This window comes from Thamnophis sirtalis, unplaced genomic scaffold, assembly GCF_051295495.1.
Source record: "Thamnophis sirtalis isolate CommonGarterSnake01/CBP01778 unplaced genomic scaffold, rThaSir2_p1.2 scaffold_12, whole genome shotgun sequence".
In the NCBI taxonomy this organism is placed as follows: domain Eukaryota; kingdom Metazoa; phylum Chordata; class Lepidosauria; order Squamata; family Natricidae; genus Thamnophis; species Thamnophis sirtalis.
Genome location: NW_028261392.1, coordinates 50,377,179 through 50,400,208, shown reverse-complemented (window position 1 = coordinate 50,400,208; position 23,030 = coordinate 50,377,179). Strand labels below are relative to the sequence as shown.

The following is a 23,030-nucleotide window of genomic DNA, read 5'->3' as shown; positions in this document are numbered from 1 at the left end:
CTCCATTGATACCTCAAAAGTCCACACATAGGCACAAGATACCATCTTTCTTTTCCAAGCAATGGGGGACCTCGCTGGCTGTATAAACCCTCATGCCAGGTTTTTGTCCATGATCTGTCTCATTTCTTCTAACTCCTTAGGAGTCATAGAGTACATCCTTTGTTTGGGAAGCTTGGCCCCTGGTACTATTCCTATAGCACAATCAGTAGGATGATGTGGCCGGAGGATTCTTTTAATCTGCTTCTTCTGTTTGTTTTTTAATTCTTTTTTTCTTAAAATTTTATTTTCTGTAAGCCGCCCGGAGTCCTCTGGGATTGGGCGGCCTATAAATTTAATAAATAGAAATAAATAGAAATAGGATGTTGCACTCCTTTTCTCTAAAAACTTCACCCAAGTCAGCATATTCCTGTGGGACTCCCGCCAAATGTCCCACGGTCTTTGTTACCTCTACCTCATGTCCCTGACCAGCCCTGGTTCCTGCACCTAGTGGCTCATGTGGAGGTGGTTCTAGACCGATTCCTATCCATATATGCTGGCACCCCACCCCCCAATAAGCAGGCCCCACTTATCTAACCAGGCAAGCCCAAGTATCACGGTTCTGTCATTTGTGGTACCACGATGAACCATATTAACTCCCAATGGTCACCCAATTCAAGTCTTACTTTCTTGGTGATTTAGGTAGCTTCCCCCCCAACAATGACCCATCTAACTGTTCAAATCGTAGGGAACGAGATAGGTTTTGAACCTTTATTCCTAACTCCTTAACTGCAGTGAGACTTATGAGGCATTGAGTACTCTCTGAATCAATTAGTGCATCATAACACTGACATCTATGGCCTGTGAGAAAGACTGGCATCCAGAAAGGTTTTATCAGCCTACTCACCATGGGATTGTTTTCATCCTCCTCATCACTTTCACAGCTTCCCACCTGAGTGCTCAGATCCACTGGGGCATGGGAGCTATCACCAGCCTCAGCCAGGACCTCAGTGTCTTTCCGGCATTTTCTTAATGGACTTTCATGTGGTATTAGATGGCCCAGGACTCGGCTGAACCGATTTAGGTCATGAGGCTGGGGTTGATGCATTACAATCTGCCACTCCATGGCCAGACTTTCAACACCGGAAACACATCATTGGTGGCCTAGCTGATATGGTCTTCTCTGCTGGATCCCAGTGCGGTGGCAGGGGCCCTGCCGGATGACTCACCATATGGTCTATGAAGCGGCAGGGCCTCAAAAACTTAGGTCTCTCAATTCCTCCTCCAATTCCATGGTGGCTTGATACCAGGCCCACAAACATGGTGATAAGCCTCGATACACTTGTCGGATTGACCTATCCAGGCCAGCCTTGAATTGGTGTACCAAAAGTCTTTCCAGATAGGCCTGCAGTTTCCCTGACAGCCATCAGAAATCCCAGATATACTCTGCCACTGGATGACCGCTCTGGTGTAACACTATCGCCCCCCCTCTGCTCTTTGGATGTGGGTTGGATAGGCAAATCAGTCTCATAAGGCATCCAAAAACAGACCACAATGTCGCAATTCCGGACTGTGTTCACTGTTGAGGTCTGCTGCCCAATCCGCAGCTTCCCTGTCCAGGACTGCCAGGTTGGCCATTACCATTGCCCACTGCGAACTGTATAAATGGCCATATTGGACCTTATGTTCAATAACCTGACCCAGAAAATGGCCACCTTATCTGGGCTACCATCAAAGAACCCATGAAGGGAGCGGGTTCCCAGAGTCCCACCATAGCCTGGCTCTGTCCACTCCCAGTCGGCCAGATGTACATCGGATGTGGGCTAACCACTACAGGTTGTGTCCTGCATTGGTTTTTGTCACCACTCAGTGAGTCTCTTTGGGGTTGAGGCAGATATTTCTGTGGCAACCATGGCCCTGCCTCCCCACCACTACCCCTCATGTAATCATGGGGTGCCTCCAACCTCAACCTTGGGCTAGTGAGGTGAAAATGAGTGGCAGGCTGGGGATTTGGATGCAACAAACCCCTGCTACATGATCGGGCCTCCCCTCTATCCTCCTGACCCCAGGTCCCACTGTCAAAGAAGCTGGCCTCACCAAACCACTCCCACAGACAGTCTATAGTCTGGCTACCCAAGGTGGTAGAGTAGCTCCAGTCTCCTTCATCGTCTTCTGTCATCCGTCTATCTCTCGACTGGGTGAGGTGGCCACCCTGGGGCGTAGGTAAAGGTGGGTCCGAATTAGCCATTAACCCTAAGCGCTTCCACCACTCATCCACAGGAACCGCTGGTTGTGTTGTTGGAACTCCCCCAGTTGCCACAGCCTGGTCTACCTTGGGCCTCTCTTTATGTCATACATCTACTGCAGGCATCTTGGGCTGCACCGGGACCTCTGGGAATCCAAGTCAGTTCTAACAAGGTTAACCCCATCATCATATATATACCATTACCCTGCCCAGTTCCACCCATAAATCCACCCAATTATCCAAATGATACACTTAATCACCAACACCAATCATTATGAACCTCAGCCACCACCCCCACTCAGTGTCATCATTGCCTCCTTCCTTATTGGCTGTACCCAAGTAGAAGAGTTGCTTCAGAGTAGGTTCTGAAGTGCAGCTACTATCCAGGAGGTTCTAACAGATTCTGCTGACATCAGAGAGATGAGGGGAAGGGCTTCGGCAGTGGCCCCAGCAGTGTTAGCAGCAGCATCGGCATTGGCAGCGTGTAAGCATGGCCAAGCATGGCTGAGCGGGTGTGGCATTGGCAGCATTGGCGTTGCCAGCATGGAAGCCCTCACCAAGGTCTGGAGGTAGCAGCATCATGGAAAAGCCGCTACCCCACGAATGTCAACACGAGGGCTGACATACCACTTCACAGTGCTTTGCAGCCCTCTCTAAGTGGTTTGCAGAGTCAGCATATTGCCCCAACAAACTGGGTCTTCATTTTACTGACCTCAGAGGGATGGAAGGCTGAGTCAACTTTTGTCTAGTGAGAATCGAACTGCCAAACTTCAGTCAGCCGGCAGTTAGCAGAAGTAGCCTACATTCTAACCACTGCACCACCACGGCTCTTACAATTCATATATGTTGTAATGTTCAACAACTACCGTGTTTCCCTGAAAGTACAACCTAACTCCAAAACAAACCCTATCCTGATTTTCACATCTGCGCCTAATATAAGCCCTTCCCCCCAAAATAAACCCTGGTTAAGCCCCACCTAACATATGGTTGTATGAGGTGGGGCGAGGTGCAGGTGTAAAAATCAGGCTCGGGTGAGAGGGGGGGTGGAGCTGTCCCACATGCCCTGCTTACCCTAGGACCACTGCAGCATGGCCTCCCATGCTCCAACATCTGTCACATTGCTACCTTACTTCTTCTGCAGCTGCTTGCAGCTGTTTGTGGCCAGATGCCATATTGCGCATTGGGCTGGTGCTGCTGTTTGTGGCAGAACATCACAAGCCTCATTGGGCCAGTGCCATCGCTCACAGCAGAATGGACGTTGGTGTCACCTGAGATGTCTGTTCTCAGGGCGTGGAGATAGCATCCAGGAATAGGAATGGGTTAACTCTGTCTAGTATCCAATTGGACTGAGTGTACAATCTGTGATGTCACACCTCCTCTGGTAGCTCCTCCCAGCTTTTGATGAAGGTGTTACTGTAGACTGACATGTATGATCAAAAAAATATCATCTCCTCTCACCTCATCCCTAGGATTGGACTATTAACAGGGTGGGACTGGATGCTATCTCTACCGCCCTGAGAACGGGTGCCTCAGGTAAGACCAACGCCCATTCTCCATAGTTGGTGGACTGTCTTTACGGGAGGGAAGTTGTCTGTCCAACTTGTAATGGCGGATAAAGGGAGACTGGGTGGTCCAATATTACCCTGTCGAAATGGAAAACACTGAGGCCATGTCTCACTGACAAGGCGGCCATCTCTGAAATTTGCCTGGCCGATGTGATGGCCACCAGAAATGCCACCTTGAGGGAAAGATATCACATGCAAGTTGATCGTAAGGACTCAAAGTGGGCCTCTGTGATGGCATTCAGCACCTTGATCAAGTCCCAGATTGGGTATTTGTGGACAACTGATGGTAGGAGGTTGGAGGCACCCCTGAGAAATCATCAAACTAGTGGATGGTTGGTCAGAGATTCAGAGGATTGGCAGGTAAGGACCGAATAAAGGGTCTCCTAAGAGTATTAGGAGAGAGGCTGCTGTTAAGGCCATGTTGTAGGAATTCCAGCACTCGAGGGATGGAGGCCGCAGTTGGGAAGATGTTGTGGCTCGAGCACCAGCAGGCGAATTCCCTCCAGGTGGCATCATAGATACAGTTTTTCGAGGCCCTTCATGGATAGTTCCATCAGATAGTTCTGATGACCCTCAGGTTGGGAGGCCACTGACAGTGGAGGACGTCTACTCCTTCTGACCCCAGTAACTTGTGAAGTATCTTGGCAACTGGTTGTTGTCCGGAGTGGCAAAGAGATTATCTGCGTCAGGAGCCTCCACTCAATCTCCAGGTGGTCAACTTCAGCCATTGAGGGGACCTGGAGAAGTGACCCCTGGCTGAGTGACATTTTGGATGGGGGATAGGTTCATGAGGTCCATGAACCAAGGCCGTTGAGGCCAGTGAGGCACCAGGAGTAAAAGTTCCTCCTCCTTACCCTCTGGATGAGTGGGAGCCAAAGGAAGGCATATAGGAGGTTGGGAGGCCACTGACAGTGGAGGACGTCTACTCCTTCTGACCCCAGAGTCACGTACCTTGTGAAGTATCTTGGCAACTGGTTGTTGTCTGGAGTGGCAAAGAGGTTGAGGACTGAAAAGCCGAACTGGTGGGTCAGGACCTGGAAGAGATCCGGGTGAATGCTCCACTCTGCATGGTCGACTTGGGAGTGGCTGAGCCAATCTGCTTGGACGTTCGTTACTCCCAAGATGTGCTCTGCTCGAAGGAAGGAGAGGTGGGATTCTGCCCAAACAGGTTGGCCTCCTGCATGGCCTCCCTCCCTGGCAGTTGATATGGGCCTTTCTGGCCGTGTTGTCCGTCAGGACGAGAATATGCTTGTTGTGAACAGAGTCCCGAAATTGGAGAAGAGCTAGATCAGTTTCATCAGTTCCACCTGTTCCACCAGAAGCCTCTTTTGTCAGTCCTGAGACACAGGACACTTGATGAAATACCTTGGGGTGGTGGTGTAGAGGAACTCCAGGGATAGGCCAAATTTTACTGTCTCCCTGACCCAGGTGTCCGTGGTTATTTCTTCCCATTGGTTGGCAAAGAAGGTTAGGAGGCCCCCGATGGGAAGGTTCTCCAGGCAAGTCACTTTTGACGCTGGAAGAGATGACACCCCCCCCCCCCCGGAAAGATCTCTTGGGATGGAAGTGCTGACCATTTCTGCCTGACCTGTCCTGCTGCTGCCCCTGCCTAGGAAGGGGTTGTTGTTGTAGACGGGGGGAGGTTAAATCCCCGTCCGACCCTCGAAAGGGTGAGCATCTATAGTAAGGGCTTCAGTCCACTTGTAAAGGGATGGCAAGATTTTTATGCTTGTCTCTATTTTCGATTAGGAGTGGTTCCAGGGGAGCCCTGAATAGGTGGCTTCCTGAGAAGGGAGCAGAAGCCAGCCGCCATTTGGACCTGGTGTCTGCCTGCCATGGCTTGAGCTAAAGGAGACATCTGGTTGCCATCGAGGAAGCCATGGCCTTAGATGCAAATCTGGCTGCATTTAAGGATGTGTCTGCAGCGTATTCCATAGCCACCTTAATTTTATTAATATCTTGGTGAGTTGGGGGAAGCCTGTCTTGCAATTGTTTTAGCCAGAGCAGAAAGGCTCTGTTAAAGAAGGATGCTGCCCTGGAGGCGCCCACAGCCCAGGCTACTGATTGATGGCCTTTGATCACAGTCTGCTCAGATCTCATCTTCCAGTCGAAGGGCCTCCTCAGGAGAACCTGTGACTACAGTGGAAGAGGAAAGAGCAGCTACAGGAGCATCTACAGTGGGAACCTCCAAGGCCTTGGCTAAATCTGGCCCTATATTGTAGAGATGTTTGTCTTGGGTGTTGGGGAGAGAACCCAACCCAGGAGAGGACCACTGTAGCTGGACAACGTCCAGGAACAGCTTGGGGGACAGAACCACCTCCCTTTCCACAGCCAGCTCTGAAAACAAGGGGTTACAAGGGTCCCCTGCTGTAGTGGCTGTTTTCCATCTGGCTTGGGTGGCCCCCATATTGGCTACCTTTCTGGCCTTGAACAAAGAGGACCTGAATAGGACCAGCTTGAAGAGGCTCACAAAGGGCCTCAGAGAGGTCAGAATCCCTGAGGGCATTCTCCTCCCCAAATAGTGATGCCTGACTGGGTGAAACAGAAGGGAGGAGATCCTAGGGTGGCGAGAGACCGATTGTCCCTGGGTTCCCAGGAACTTCTGGACCCAATCCTCTCTGACGAGCCCTGGCTTGGTGTTGCAGGCCCGCCCCAATCCCTTGTATAATCACCTCAGATATTATGGCTGCCATATTGGGGGGGGGGGGTTGGCCTCTGAGGCCTGCAGAGCACTAGGGAACATTTCAGCTTGAGTAGGGCTGTTGCAAGTGAGAGGTAGTTCTGTGAACATGGGAGGGCTGACCTGTTCCATGGACCTGTGTTCTGACACCCTCTTGGCTGCCTCTCTTTGGGCCTTTTCCAATTCTCTGTCTGGTGCTGGCTTTTGGCCTTTTTTGTGGCTTTAGAAGCCTTAGCGGCCCACCCCTAGGTTCTGTGGCTGCCCGCTTCCTGGTGAACCTTGATCCCAAGGTTCTTGCCATCTCCCTGTCGCTGTGTGGGGAAGACTGGGGTGCAGCCACCCCCAAGGCTGAGTTCCCCAATGCGGCAGTTGCCATGTGTGAGACCTATGCAGCTTCTTTTATGCACCGTTAAAAAGAGCCCAAGGTAGTCAGGCAGGACTTAATGCTGACTTAGGGAACTGAGTCCGAAGGGCTGTGGCTAAGAAGGGTGCTTGGGTCAAAATTGTCAAAGGGGCTCATCCAGCTCTGATCCGTCGAGGAAGAACTTCGCCGCTGCAAAATGGCCACCGCCGCTCTTTGCGCCTTTTCAAAATGGTGCCCGATATCCTCACTGGCAAAAATGGTGGTTGAATGTGGAAGGTGGAGGCTGAGATCTTGGAGTGAGCACTCATGGGCAGTGCCTCCTGGCCTTTTGGGGATCATGCTCCCCTTGCTATCCCTGGGCAGCATTCCAGAACAAACTCGTGGCCGCTGCTCATCGTCAATGAGCCCAAGTGCCTCTGTAGACACCCAATGAGGCAGGGAGAAGCCCTGCCCACTAGTTAGGAAGAAACTCCTGCTCCACCTGATGTTAAAAGAGACCAAGCTGCTAATTTTAGAAAAATAATAAAAATGCCTAATTGCTAAAAAAAAAAAAAAAAAAAAAACTGAGGAGAGGAGAAGAAACACATCCAGTCCAAGGATAGACTGAGTCTAAAAGCTGGGAGGAGCTACCAGAGGAGGTGTGACATCACAGTTTGTAGACTCATTCCAATTGGATACTAGAGTTAACACATTCCTATTCCTGGATGCTATCTCCACCAACTATGGAGCACAAGACACTGCGAGGCTCATTGCGCCGGTGCTGCCACTCGTGGCAGAATGCCAGAAGCCTCTTTGCACCGGTGCTGCTGTTTGTGCACAAAATGGCACAGCACACCATGCAGCCTCCCGCTGAAAGTGGTGTCACTGATACGACAAGCCACACAGTGTCTAGCTGCGAGCGGCTGCAAATGGTCACACAAGTCAGGCAGCAGTGCGACAAGTGTTGGGGAATGGGAGACATGGCTGCAGTGGTCCTAAGGTAAGTGGGTAAGGCATCCCCTGAAAATAAGACCTGGTGCTTATTTGAAGCAAAAAATAAAATAAAATCAGGTCTTATTCTTGGGAAAACATGGTAGCAAATGCCTGATATGATTTCTGATTCACAAAAGCTGGGGCTGCAAATCAATGTTTTTATACTAGTACAAGCTGTCTGCACTTTTCAAATTTATGTTTGTAAAGCTCTTTTTAATTATCCGTTTTTCTGGTTCAACAATTCAATTTATCCTAAAAGGGACATAAAATTGCACATCCCATATAAAATTTGGTTAGTATTTTTAATTCTGATAATAAATCTGAAGTTAAAAGTACTTTATATTAATTGAAAGAAAAAGTTAATAGGTGACAGCTGTTTCCCTCTCAAACATTCTGCAAGATCCTTATTACTATATAAACTAGAAAGCTTCTAACTGAAGTTATTAAGATAGCATCTGGATGCCAAATATATAATATGCTACACCTAGCACTGTAATTAGAGAATTAGGAACTAGAGAATCAGAACTAGGAATTTTATTAGGATGCTAATTCTTATTACAGGATTCAAGTAACAAAATTTCATGACATCCCCAGTGTAGTACAACATTATTTAAAGATAGAAACAGCCAGCAGCATTGAGATTGCTCTCTGCCTTTGCATCTTTCTTTCTTTCTTTCTTTCTTTCTTTCTTTCTTTCTTTCTTTCTTTCTTTCTCTCTCTCTCTCTCTCTCTCTCTCCCTCTCTCTCTCTCTCTCTTTCTTTCTACAAAACCATTTTTGTTTCATAATCAAACCAATATATTAACAAAGCAGGGGTGGGTTTCTCGCCCCGTTCCAACCGGATCGGTTGGAACGAGGCCGGCGGCGTCCTCACGCACACATGCGGCATCCTCGCGCACACACGCGGCGCGCGCATGCGTATTAGCGTCTGCGCGATGCTCCAGCTGCTCCTGGAGGATCGCGCAGGCGTTCTGCGCATGCGTGGAAAGCGCGAAATTCAAAAAAACCGGGTAAGGAGCGGGCGCGGGTGTGCGGGCGCGCGCGGGCGCGGGGGGGGGGGCTTCGCCGTTCCCGGAAGTTACTTACTTCCGGGTTCAGCGACCAACCGGATCGCAGGGACCGGTGCGAACCGGTTGAAACCCAGCCCTGTAACAAAGAAACGTTAAGGGGAAAACCGAAGAAGCATGTTAGGTAGCGCACTATTTTAATTTTGAGAAATCATCAGAACATTTTTAGGCATTCTATTTCACTGCATATAATTCTACTCATGATTATAGCAATATCACCCTTTAGCTTAGAAAAAAGATTATTATTTTTTTGCTTTTATCTGCTTCATTCCATCTCTTTCCTGCAACACCTTACAAACCTATAGGGAGAATTTTGGGTTCATATCTCTGTATGTGTGCAGGTATGTGTCCATACTGTTTATCTAGTTTGTAGCTACTCAGGGCTGTTGCACCATCTGCAGTCCATTGCCTTCAACTCTTCACTCTTTCTTCTGGCTCCACTTTTTTATTCCATTTAAGCAATCCTGTACATTTTCCTCCCTTAGTTCCTTTTCTCAGCAACTGAGCATCCAATCTGCTAAACAACAGCATTTGGTTCTAGGAATAAAGAACTTGAAATAATTATTGTGAATGGAGTTTATTTTCATGGCTAACTACAGCTGGGCTAACTACAGCTGGGCTTAAATAATGGTTTGCAATGAGAACACTTCAGAATCACATCACCTGACATACTAAAATGGAATACTTTTCTTCCATTTTGTTCCTAAGATGGAACACTTGCACTGTTTTCACATTAAAAAATAAAATATATAATGAACTCTAAATAGAAAAATATTTGTTTTTTAGATATATTATAGCATTTATATAAATACTAGAGTACGTATAATATTCAATATCAATACATCCCTAATTGCTATATATGTTATAGTTGCACAATATTTTTTTTCATTTTAGCATTATTTTTTTATTTCTTTCTATATTACCATTAGCATTAACCTTTTTACTGAATGGATTAGTAGATGTGCATTTGTGAAAATACAACTAAAGTGAAATATTTAATTGATAACATTTCATTACACAGGTCTGCGACTAAAAAGCTATTTGATTATTTTCATCTAATTTCCATGTATTTTGGTGTGCTGAAAACAAATAAAATATTGAAAAAACTCTTAGACATCATGATTTGCCACAGCATGCAAAATTGTCTTCAAATTTATCAATTTTTTAAATTTTTGGTATTTTTTTTATATTATGGGTTTTTAACCAAATTTAAAGTCCAAATTATTATTAATTAATTCACATAAGTGCATTTAAGATATAAAATGCCAAAAAACCTTAAAGGGTTTGTCCGAGTTATATAAAAAGAATATAGTACTGTAAATCTGATGGTCAGCAATATATACATAAGCTAAGCAAGTTTTAAGTCTGTGCTTCTAATGGTAGAAGGGGTTAATCTTTCCTGAAGAATCCAGTGGGAGGGAGACACAGGGCAGATAGCAGCATCTCCGGTCAGTGCAGGGGGCGTGGCCAGCATTGTGACGTCTCGTGTACAGACACAGAGCTGCTCTCTCCTGCATGCCACACTTGTGCATGAATCATCATCAGGTTCTTGGTTCTAGGCTGTTCACACTTTTTCATCGCAATTCATGTTAGCTCGTCATTCTTCAACTGTTATGTTATGGCTCTGCGAAAGTGTATTAATTCACCAGACAGTTTCTGTTTCATCTGTGGTGAATATACAGTGTTGAAGCAACAGCAGAATATTACAGACTTTGTGAAAAAAGTATACTTTGCATACTTTGAACTAAAAATTGGAGATCAAGATAAAGTTTGGGCACCTCATAAAGTGTGCAAACGGTGTGTTGAGGACCTCCAAAACTAGTTCAAGGGTAAGAAAAAATCTTTCCGTTATGGGATTCCTATGGTATGGCGAGAGCAAAAGAACCATAGTGATGACTGTTACTTTTGTCCATGCGATATGAAAGGATTAATTCCAAATGGAAGTATTCCATTTCATACCCCAATCTTCACTCAGCAATTCGTCCCATCCCCCATGGCACAGATATACCAGTACCCAAGCCCCCTGCTACCTTGGAAGAGATACCTAGCTCTGATGAAGGTGAAGTCATACCTGAACCAGATGATGAATCAAGTTCTGACTTTGAAGATGATACAAGACCAAAATTGTTTTCTCAGGAGGAGATGAATGATTTGGTAAGAGACTTGAATCTTCCCAAAGATGCCGCTGAGTTACTCGGATCAAGGCTGAAAAGCAGGAAATTATTGTTGCCAGCAATGTCATCTTCATGGTTCAGACATCGTGAAAAGGAGTTCGTTCCTTACTTCACCCAGGAAGACAAGTTGGTTTATTGCATCGATGTTGAAGGTCTGATGGGTCAATTTAAAATCCAATATGATTCAGAGCAATGGCATCTTTTTATAGATTCTTCAAAAAGAAGTCTCAAAGCAGTTTTACTCCACAACGGTTTTTATGCTTCCATACCTATAGGTCATTCTGTACACTTGAAGGAAACCTAAGAGAACTTGGAATTGGTTCTTCGTAAACTTAAATATGAAAACCATGGTTGGCAAGTGTGTGGGGACTTGAAGGTCTTGTGCATGCTGCTCGGGCAACAAGCTGGGTATACCAAATACCCTTGTTTTCTGTGTCTATGGGACAGTCAAGACCGACAAAATCACTGGACCAAGAAGAGTTGGCAGCCCAGGGTGCTAACAGTTGGTGAAAAAAATGTCCTCCGAGAAACTTTGGTACCTTCCCATAAAGCTCTTCTACCACCTCTCCACATAAAATTGGGATTGATGAAGCAATTCGTAAAATCCCTTCCAAGATATGGAGAATGCTTCAAATACTTGGTCACCAAGTTTCCATGCTTGTCAGAGGCAAAATTGAAGGAAGGTGTGTTTGTCAGACCAGATATTAGAAGACTTATAGTTGATCAAGAGTTTGTCAATACCATGATGGATTCTCAAAAAGAAGGGTGGATTGCATTTAAAGAAATCATACAGAAATTTTTAGGCAATAACAAAGATCATCACTACAAAAAGAACGTCAGAAGAATGCTGAAAGCATTTCAAGCTTTAGGTTGCCTGATGAGTTTGAAAGTGCATTTCCTCCAGTCCCACCTTGACTACTTTCCTGAAAATTTGGGAGCTGTGAGTGAGGAACAAGGTGAAGGATTCAACTAGATTAAAGAGATGGAAAGGAGATACCAGGGAAAATGGAGCATTACAATGATGGCAGACTACTGTTGGATGCTTCAGAGAGACATTCCAGATGCTACTCACAAGCGTAAATGCACCAAGAGGAGCCTCACAAGGAAGAAGAGTCGAGTTTAGTGTGTGTAGGTGAGCTCATTTCAGTTCAAAAAAGGATTTTCATGAAAATATTGTAATAAAACTTGATGTCCTATGACAAAATGGAGGTCATTTTCAGATTCAGTGCACCAAAAAACATAAAGATTATGTGGAATAACCAAAACAGCTCTCGTAAAAAATTTTTTTGCAGACCTGTGAAAACATTTTATTTTGAATGGTGACCATTTTTTTTCAAAAGTTGTAGAGTAAAAGTCGGTGTTTATCATACATAAAGATTCTGACATTATAATCCTATTCCACCTTAAAGGACATGTAAAGCTTCCCTAGTTCTCCAATTGCTCAATATTTTTATTAATTAACCAATATCTTGTTGTCTTATGTAGTCAAACAGTAAGATTTTTTTTTTAAATACCAGTATTTGTAAAGTATGCCAATAGAGTATGATGGTCAAGGGATTGGATAAGGACTGAGAAGATCAAAGTTCTAAACAATTCTCAGCCATGGAAACTCTCTCTTAGTCCAACTCATATGGGGTTGCTGTTATGGGGGTAAAATTAAGTATGAGTTTAACATGAGCTGTCTTTTGAGTTTCTAAAAATGTGACATCATCACATCATCATCATTGTTATCATCAACAACATCAGCATCCAAGATGTATTTTATATTGTGTGTCGGATCCAACATTATTGCTTCTCACGGTATCTTGAAAAATACCATCTTTAAATTTTCATTAAACCAGCAGTAGCAACACTTGACTTGAAACTACTACTAATCTCTAATTCCCAACATCTTGCACATTTATTTATGTTCACTGGATTACATCAGACTGTAACACCATATTCATGGGAAGACTACAGATTTCTTGTATTGAACAAACAGGAGCCAAGACATACCTGAAATGGCCCATTGCATCTAAAGCTGGGAAAGAAACCTAAATCTAGGACTCACAAACTCCAAATCTACATTATTAATTGGATTATATTGCCAATTCTTGTTTAAACATAGTCACATTTTATATGGCATCTACTATTCTCTCCTAAATGGGAGCTGTGTAAATACATAACTAAACAAACATGAATAAACCAGGATAATGTTTACAGTGCTTAATAAAAAGAATATTATAACATATGATATATTATATCATAAAATCTATTATACAAGTTTTCCATTTTCCTAATTATTCCTCCTCATTCTAGGTTTTGGTTAGGAATACAGAGAAAAGTAAAAGAAAAATAAGACACTGCTTAGATCCAGATTAGAAATGTAATTCAGGTTGTATCTGAGAAGATCTTAATCTAAACATTCCCACCCCTCCTCAGGACTGCATTGTTATAGCAGGAAATGAAAGCTGCATAAACCCAGCAAAAACCACCATCTACGTATGTGTCCGTGCATGTTTCAAATCAGTCTGTCCTTCATATCTATATCTTTCCATAGCCCTGATACAGAAGTCTGCAAAGAAATCGAGCTGTTTATGAAAAAAAACTTTTTCATTATACAAGGCCTACCATGGCAAATATCTTAGAAATAAGAACACATTTGTTAGTGTTCAAACAACCCACCTGAAGCATTTGATCTCAGATCTCAATTATGGGGGCAGACGCTTGTTGCCTTGGAGATGAGAAACTGAGTGGGAAAGACAGAAGAACGTTTCATAGTTCACTGTAAAAACTAGCAGGGTACATTGTTTCCTATAACTCAGCAAATGATAAAACGTAAGTGTCATCATGCCGTTATCTAATAATGTTGTCATAGCAACAGTTAATGCAACATTTTTCTAACAATAAATTAGGAGAAATATACCCAAGCCTAAGTATTGGCAACAAAATGCCCACATTCTCTGAGTTGCTTCTATTTACCTTAATTGATTTAAAATTTTTGCCCCAGAAGATAAGTATGAAGAAAATAATTTCTTAAAGCTTATATGACAAATTTTGGAGCACAGCCTATGAAGTAATACAGTTAGTTCTGTATCAATAAAACTTACTGTCTATATTTTTCCTCAGTTCAGTCAATTCTTCTACTACTATTTGGAGATTTAACCTGGAGGTAGTTTACACGCAACACAAATGCTCCACTTTATTTTAGCAATGTTCACGAAAATATTATCTGGCACTGAAAGACTACAGCAATTTAATAAGGATTTTTAATATTATCTTGTTCCCAATTCATATCCTTATGAAACTGCTTGATGCAGATATTAGAAATCTGGGAAAGAGATCATTTTAGCATGTTTAACACTAGATTATACATGATTAAGGTAATGTATACATATGTTTTTGTTTGATAGTCAAGTAGTAATTTTACTGTTATTAAATTATATACTGCCTAACTTCAAAAGATTGCAGGTGGTTCACAAAGTTCTTTATTGTGAAGGAGCATAGTGATCAAACCAATATTTGCTGTTTGCTTCTGATATGATATACTGCTAGAAATCATTTATTAGGAATTAAGCTTTGTTATTGGCTTATGCTCATATTATTGTACTGTCAGAAATTAGTTGTTAGGAATTAGTTCTAGCTTATTGTATTCTTGATACTGATTGGCATTAGTGCAAAGTTTGTGGCATTGCTTCTGTGTCTCGCTTCTGTTTTTGGCTTCAAGCCTAGGCACTTCCTTGAAAATATAGAAGAAACCATTATCCAGGAATATGAGGCCCCATTGATAAGGGAACCAGAGTAGGGAGTTTCCTGCCTCATAGATAGTACCACAGCAGGGAGTTACCTGAAAGCATTTTGCTGAATAAACAACTTGGTCAGGGAGGGACAACTCCCCCCCCCCCCCGAGCTATAGGGATGCTCCATAGACAAGGAGGGCAGAGACAGGAGCCTGAACAAAGAAACATTTGAAAATAAAGACCCATGTTAGTAACAAATTTTTGTCTCTGATTGGGTAAACTTTGTCTCTAATGGGGTAAAATATACAATGGGGTATATAAATACTCTGAGCCATTCTCACAGTGGTGTAGTTCTTTCTTACATGCTTTTGCCTGTGTTTTGGAAATAATTTCACCCAGTTTCACAGCATTTTGAGGTTCGGGAAATATTGGACTCTCGAAGACGGCGGAATCGCCTTCAGTACCTGGTGGCTTGGAAGCATTTTCCTCAATCTCATGCCGAGTGGGTGGACAAGTCCCATCTCCGGGCCCCCCCAACTGCTCCGCCAGTTCTATTCTGCTTATCCTGACAAGCCCTAGTTGACTCTCCTTCCTGGCTTTCTCCCCCCCTATTTTTCTTTTTCTGTTTTTTGTTGTTCATCTGTTTGTTTGTGTTTTGTCGTTTTCCAGGCCTGACCGCCTTTTTCCGGAGGAGGGCCGGATGTCAGCCTCTGCTTTGCTGCTGCTTCGGCTGCCATTGAAACGGGGAGGGGGGGGCATGGTATTTGGGAGGGAATTACTAATTGCGCTGGAGAAAGATTCTGGAGTTCTGCTGTCCTGTCTTACTGCGCATGCGGAGGAGGTTTCCCGCCAAGGCCAACGGCACCGACATTCCATCTTGGTGATGCCTTTTGAAGTTATCTCGCACCTGACACTTGGGAGAATTATGATTGGACTGTAACTGGGATGCCAAGGGGTGGGGAATGGGTTATTCTATACATCATTTGCTTTCGTGCCTAAATAATCAGTCTTCGCTTTGCTACGCTTCATTTATAATTAGTAAAAGTTCACTTGATTTCTATCAATGAAGTCTCGTGGTTTTCTTTCCTAATTATTCAATGGAGGAGTGCTGACAGGTATGTATATACGAGAGGCAAATGAGATTAAATCTAAGTAATGAATCATATATTTCAAGCCAAGTAGAATAAAAACATAACCAAAACATATCTACATCTAGAACAATGGCTTAGTAAGCAACTATGAACATAAAATATAAGCAGTATAACCTTTAAACTGAAGTGAATACCCTCTATATGGTATTTAGCCAAATTCAAAATAATAAGCCTCTCAAACTAGATAGGTAGTCTAGTCTTCCATATATAAAAGTCTACATGGAAGATTTTTAATCAAAATGTTCTCTTTTTTTTAATAAAAGTTAAAAGACAACATGTTCCACTGATCCATTTGAACACAGACTCATTTGTTCCAATTTAGGTATTTGCTTTAATTATTTCTCATTGAGACCCAAAATCTTCTATATTAAAAATAAATAAATTAATTAATAAGGAACAAACTTTGGCTGAAAAATTATTATTTTAAAAAATCAAACCATTATCAGGGAATAACAAAAGCATTAGTTGAAATTTCAAAATAAAAACTCCTGCCTGTTTCACAATGCACATGTTCAAACCAAGAGTATGGGGGATATTTATTAGAATTTTTAAATAATATTGAATAAATGTAAAGCAAGATATCTACTATTACCTTAACAATTGTAGTGGGGTTTGCATGATAGGCACTTAAAATATTGAAACTATCCTAAAAGATTACTTCTTTCTCATTAGGAAGAAAACCTATGAATTCTAACAAAAGTTTCTGGGGAAAAAAGCAAAAACAAAGGAAGGCTCACCTAAAATCAAGTTATGATTCTCAGTCATCAGAGGGGAGTCGCCAGAGGGGAATCACCAAATATTCAGTTACAACCTAAACAAGATCTTAGGTTTTATCTCAGAGGCAGGAGTGTATTATTTAGGCCACCTCACAAGATAGCAAACAACTGCAGATAATTAAGATTTATTGAATACAGTTGGAAACCATAACCAAAGTGTATCAGCAATTCCAATAATTCAAAAAATAAGTCCTAGTTATAGAAGCAACAATCTAATATTCCTTTCTACATTACATAATGGACCTCGTCCCTCTCTTTGGGACAGGCTGGTTTCTTTTGTCCATCTTCACTTCCCAAAGAGTTGGGGAGGGGGTGCAAACTAGAATTTGTATCTTCCCCAAAGCAGAAAGTGAGGCATAAGCTTTTCAAACATGCAGATCTCCTGATCACATTCATCCACCCCAAGGTCTAGCAGGAGTAGAAGGTAAAGTCTGTGAGGTGCGAATAAGAGGCAAGTAGAAAAGAAATATAAAATTCAATTACAAGTTCAGTAATCTACTTATTTTCTCTTATTGCCCAAGGGCTTCTCTGAGTAACATTGACTGGAATGAGTTAGGTTCATGGGTTTATAGAATTGTAAACAATTGATGAAAGCATTCTGCTGCTTTGCATGTTCTGTCTCCAGATCAATGAATTGGATAATCCATTCTGGATTTTCTACATTGGAAATCCAAAAGATATTCTATCTCAAATTTCTTATTTCTAACTGTAACATGGAAGGAGGAGGAGGATTGTAATGGGTGGTAGAAACCTAAGTATTCTTTTATTGTTACCAAAGCAAAATCTGTACTTGGTCAGAAAGGTAAACCTGGGAAGCCAATCCCCCCCAACACTTATTTAAGTGATAAAAAGGCATATCACACATCTGAATTCTACTTAAATAGAACACTTTTTGTAAACTAATTGAAATTCTTCCAGAAGCTGAAAAATAATGTATGAAGTGGCAAGAAATGTTACAAAACCCTAAGGAGTTGTAAAGCTACTTAATATTTCTCAGGGGCAGGGCAGAACAAGGTGGAATCCATTTTAATACAATCAATTTGGATTGTATTAAATCTGAAGCTGTGCCGTCATTTGTTCAGCAATCAACAGTGTAGGGGTGTGGGGAGGGGAGCTGTGTGTCAGTTGCTATCATGTGGATCTAGTCACTCAAAGCCTGTTGTAACTGAAATAAGAAATTGCTGAAATTGTTACAACTGAAATAAGAAATTGCTGAAATTGGCTGCAAAGCTTCATGACACAGGCAGAAATGACCCCTTAGGCCATTTCACATAAACCAAGACCTAGGTAAAATTTACTAAGGGAAATAAGAAACCACACTACAAGAATATGAACAACTTCAGTACATCAAAAATGAGTGCTGGAAATGTTCAATCCTTCATTCCTGTTCTAAGGGATTAGGCCTCCTCTTTTGGGCCAGCCTGCTTGTCTCTATCTTCTTGCAATTTTTCTTATTTTTCATGACTGTGTGATAATTTCTTACAACATGACATCCCTGAAATTATAAACATATAGAGAACAGCAACAAAGCCTATTTCAATCTAAAATTCTACTTCAGATATATTCAATAAAAACTCCACAGCCATTCACATTGATATATTATACAGATGAAACTCAAAAAATTAGAATATGTGCAAAAGTTCATTTATTTCAGTAAAGCAACTTAAAAGGTGAAACTAATATATGAGATAGACTCATTACATGCAAAGCAAGATAGTTCAAGCCATGATTTGTCATAATTATGATTATGGCTTACAGCTCATGAAAACTCCAAATCCACAATCTCAGAAAATTAGAATATTGTGAAAAGGTGCAATATTCTAGGCTCAAAGTGTCCCACTCTAATCAGCTAATTAAGCCATAACACCTGCAAAGGGTTCCTAAGCCTTTAAATGGTCTGGTTCAGTAGGAATCACAATAATGGGAAAGACTGCTGACCTGACAGTTGTGCAGAAAACCATCATTGACACCCTCCATAAGGAGGGAAAGGTAATTGCAAAAGAAGTTGGATGTTCCCAAAGTGCTGTATCAAAGCACATTAACAGAAAGTTATGTGGAAGGGAAAAGTGTGGAAGAAAAAGGTGCACAAGCAGCAGAGATGACCGCAGCCTGGAGAGGATTGTCAGGAAAAGGCCATTCAAAAGTGTTGGGGACTTTCACAAGGAGTGGACTGAGGCTGGAGTCAGTGCATCAAGAGCCACCACACACAGATGGATCCTAGACATGGGCTTCAAATGTCGTATTCCTCTTGTCAAGCCGCTCCTGAATAACAAACAATGTCAGAAGCATCTTACCTGGGCTAAAGAAAAACAGACCTGGTCTATTGCTCAGTGGTCCAAAGTCCTCTTTTCTGATGAGAGCAACTTTTGCATCTCATTTGGAAACCAAAGACCCAGAGTATGGGGGAAGAATGGAGAGCATTGCAAGATGCTTGAAGTCCAGTGTGAAAGTTCCACAGTCTGTGTTGATTGCTGGTGTTGGTCCATGTGCTTCATTAAGTCCAGGGTCAATGCAGCCGTCTACCAGGAGATTTTGGAGCATTTCATGCTTCCTTCAGCAGACCAGCTTTATGGGGATACTGACTTCATTTTCCAGCGGGACTTGGCATCTGCCCACACTGCCAAAAGCACCAAAACCTAGTTCAATGACCATAGGATTACTGTGCTTGATTGGCCAGCAAACTTGCCTGACCTGAACCCCATAGAGAATCTATGGAGCATTGCCAAGAGAAAGATGAGAGACATGAGACCAAACAATGCAAAAGAGCTGAAGGGCGCTATTGAAGCATCCTGGTCTTCCATAACACCTCAGCGGTGCCACAGGCTGATAGCTTCCATGCAACTCCGCATTGAGGCAGTAATTGCTGCAAAAGGGGCCCAAATCAAGTACTGAGTACATATGCATGCTTATACTTTTCAGAGGTCCAATATTGTTCTATGTACAATCCTTGTTTTATTGATTGCATGTAATATTCTAATTTTCTGAGATTGTGGATTTGAGGTTTTCATGAGCTCTAAGCCATAATCATCACAATTATGACAAATCATGGCTTGAACTATCTTGCTTTGCATGTAATGAGTCTATCTCATATATTAGTTTCACCTTTTAAGTTGCATTACTGAAATAAATGAACTTTTGCACATATTCTAATTTTTTGAGTTTCACCTGTATATATTCTATGCATTTGTAAAGTACATTACATTTTAGGGAGTAATTTATAATTTAAAACAGTGAAAGTCTCTGTATAAATACTTAGACTGGCCCAGAGATTAATGCAAGAGAAATACCTATTAGAAATGATAATCCATGTGTGAGACAGCTATTACTTGGCTAAAGATCATTTACAGAGATAATGTAAAAAAGTAGATTAATGATTTTTAGATGGCCTTTGAATGATACATAACTCAATTGTTTTAATGTTTAAATAGTAATTGTAGGAACCTGTCATAAACAAAATGTTGGATATACAGTAGATGATTAGTTTAACACATTATTTCACACTAAAATCCTGGTGAAAACTGCTTTATTTTTCCCCTCTAGGAGGAATTTATATTTGTTTCAGTGGAAATCTCATTAAATAGAGATTATTGCGCACTCCTTACATCTTCATTGGGCTTTACAATGATATGTTTAAGGAATGATGGAAGCCTTGTTCAGACTAGTTGGCAGATGTAGCTACACTTTTGTTACATACAATCTGCCCTTGTGCTATGAAATTAGTAAAAATGATTCTATCCTAACCAATATATACTTGATTGGAATAATCCTGCCCATAATAGGTAGCATATTATACATATTATGTAAAATGCCTTTTTGAGACCTCAGGTAGTATTCTACTTACACTTTGTCCTATATTGCTTTAATATTTACTGACATTAATTTTCAAATATGTGTTGGTCTTAATATTAGACGAAAGTAATCTATCACATAAAAGCCTAAAGTGAACTGAAACATTTCACACTATGGCCTTGTATTCCAGGTCCAATTCTAATAAACTGCATAACTAACAGATTTAGCAGCTTATAGGACAATATGTGCAGTGCTTAAGATAATAGGCTAGAGACTCTTTAGGCACAAAGCCAGCTGGTGATCTAGGGCCAGTCATATTCTATCAGCCCTAGGAAGCAAGCAACTGCAAGCCACTTCTGAAATCTTGCCAAGAAAACTGAAGTAACTGGTCTAGACAGTCAGTATCAGCCAACAGTGACTCAAGGGTTAAAAAAAAAATGATAAAACTGAGCAAGCTCAGTAATTGGCTGATCTTCTCTCCAACTATTAGCAGGTGAGACTGAGAAGAGTTAAGTCACACCTATAGGAACGTGAGGGCGAAAATCTCCTAACATAAATAAAAAAGCAGAATCAAATTATTTAATTTTGAACATGCTAAAATAAACATTGCTTTTTTTTAAAGACAGACTAATATTAAGGATACTGAAATTTATATTTATAAATCTAATTCTAAAATATATTTTATCATTTACAAATGTTATCAGAATTTGCAGGACCAATTGCTTCTGGTTTTCCAATTGTAACCTAGTGATAACCACACTATTATGTTCTCATCATGTTAGTCATAACATGAATTGTAACTTTAAAAATTAGCTGCTGCTTCATACCCTCTCCCCTGATCTTTTCTGTATAAGTTACACTTTTATCTGTAAGCCTGAAGATAGAGATTCATTTTTATTGCTACTTCCAGGCCATTTTTTTTTTTTTGCTAAAATGCAATATGAACATTCTATAAAATGAAGACCAAGGTACTTATATCTTTTCCAGTTAATCCAGAAACATGTTGCAGTATATTCAAAAGAAAATAAATGAAAAACTGAAGTCTGTACTTTTGTACTTTGTACCAGGTATGTGCAAATTGTTCCAGGATGTTTCATGAGTATGATAGTATGGAATTTTCTGAAGCTGTGAAGCAGTCAGAATAAATCAAAGTTATGGTATGGCTGTTTCATAGCCTCCCCCAATATTTTCTACGGATATGTATGTATGCCAGAAGACGCTTTCATTTAGCTAGATAGCAAACCCATTTGAAACCTCTGCAGAATGGTTTAAACTTATACAGTGGTACCTCAGTCCTTGTAGGTAATTCACTCCAGAAGACATGCTGAATACTAAAACTGGCAGGTATCAGAAAATCACGTGACTTACCATGTGGCCCACTATTTTGGTCAGAAGAAATAGTGAATCATGAGGCAGCCGACATCAGTAAGTTCTTTCTTACATGTCAACTATCAGGAGAAAGACAAGCATTGGGACAAGATTTCTGCTTCAAAATGTGTCGAATACTAAATTTGATGCCTTTTGAAGCAGTTGAGGGCCGAAGTATGACTGTACTAATCATATGTGAAATCCCCACAATTCTAATTAATTTTTATACTATATACAGCCACCCCTAAAAATAAAATGTGTTTTTTAGTTTTTACATATATACTTTGGATAAGAATAATTCTAAATTATTGTATTGTGGAAGAGTGATTTTTGTACCATATGTTGTGCACTTTCAGTCATGCACTATAACTTATTAGATATAAGTGTATTTATGTACATATCCATTATCCTAATCCATTTCATGGTAGAAACATGATGCAAAGCACAAAAATATAAGGAGTGAACCAAAGAAATTATAGACATAGAGAAAATGAAATCTAACCAAATCTAGTTTAAACTAACACCTTTCACTCTTAAGTCTCCATACCTATTTAATTATCAAACATGCTTATTTCTACCATGTCCATATACTTCATTAGACATTGCCTTTTGTTCCCTACATTTGTCTTTTCTTCTGAGAATATGATCAACTTAATTCTACCACATTCCTCCCTTTCCTTGCAACCCACTAACTTTTTCAACATTTATTTGCTTTCTAATTTGTTTTGTATCTCATTAACATTTTCTCCATTCAACCAAGTATCTCAACATATTTATTTTGTATTAATTATATTGTATTCAGTTGATATTCATTTATCACTCACACATTCTCAACAAACCAGGCACATTTCTATTCTATTACGATACATATTGCTTGATACCATTTTATAGCCTGGGACGTCCAAAACATTGTATCACTTGTGTATGTTTATTATACTAAAGTGATTTACTATCACTCAATTGTGGTCGTACATTGAGGATTACCTGTACTTTTTACATGTAAGTAACATTTTAGCTAACAATTCGCAACATTCGAATATTCTACTAAATTCATAAGGGAGTTAGAAAAAAATTATGATTGTTTTAAGTGGGGGAGATGTTATTATTATTTTTTACATTCCTTTTTATAGCAACCATTTTCCTTCTTTGATGTATAGTGAGTACAATGTTGTTAGACACAGAAAA

The 23,030-nt window shown here is 41.3% G+C and overlaps 1 protein-coding gene across 7 annotated transcripts in view; it reads right to left on the bottom strand.

The window, feature by feature from the left end:
- The window catches only part of CNKSR2 (connector enhancer of kinase suppressor of Ras 2), a 270,841-nt gene that overhangs the window by 35,736 nt on the left and 212,075 nt on the right, over nucleotides 1-23,030 (bottom strand). The window lies entirely within an intron of this gene.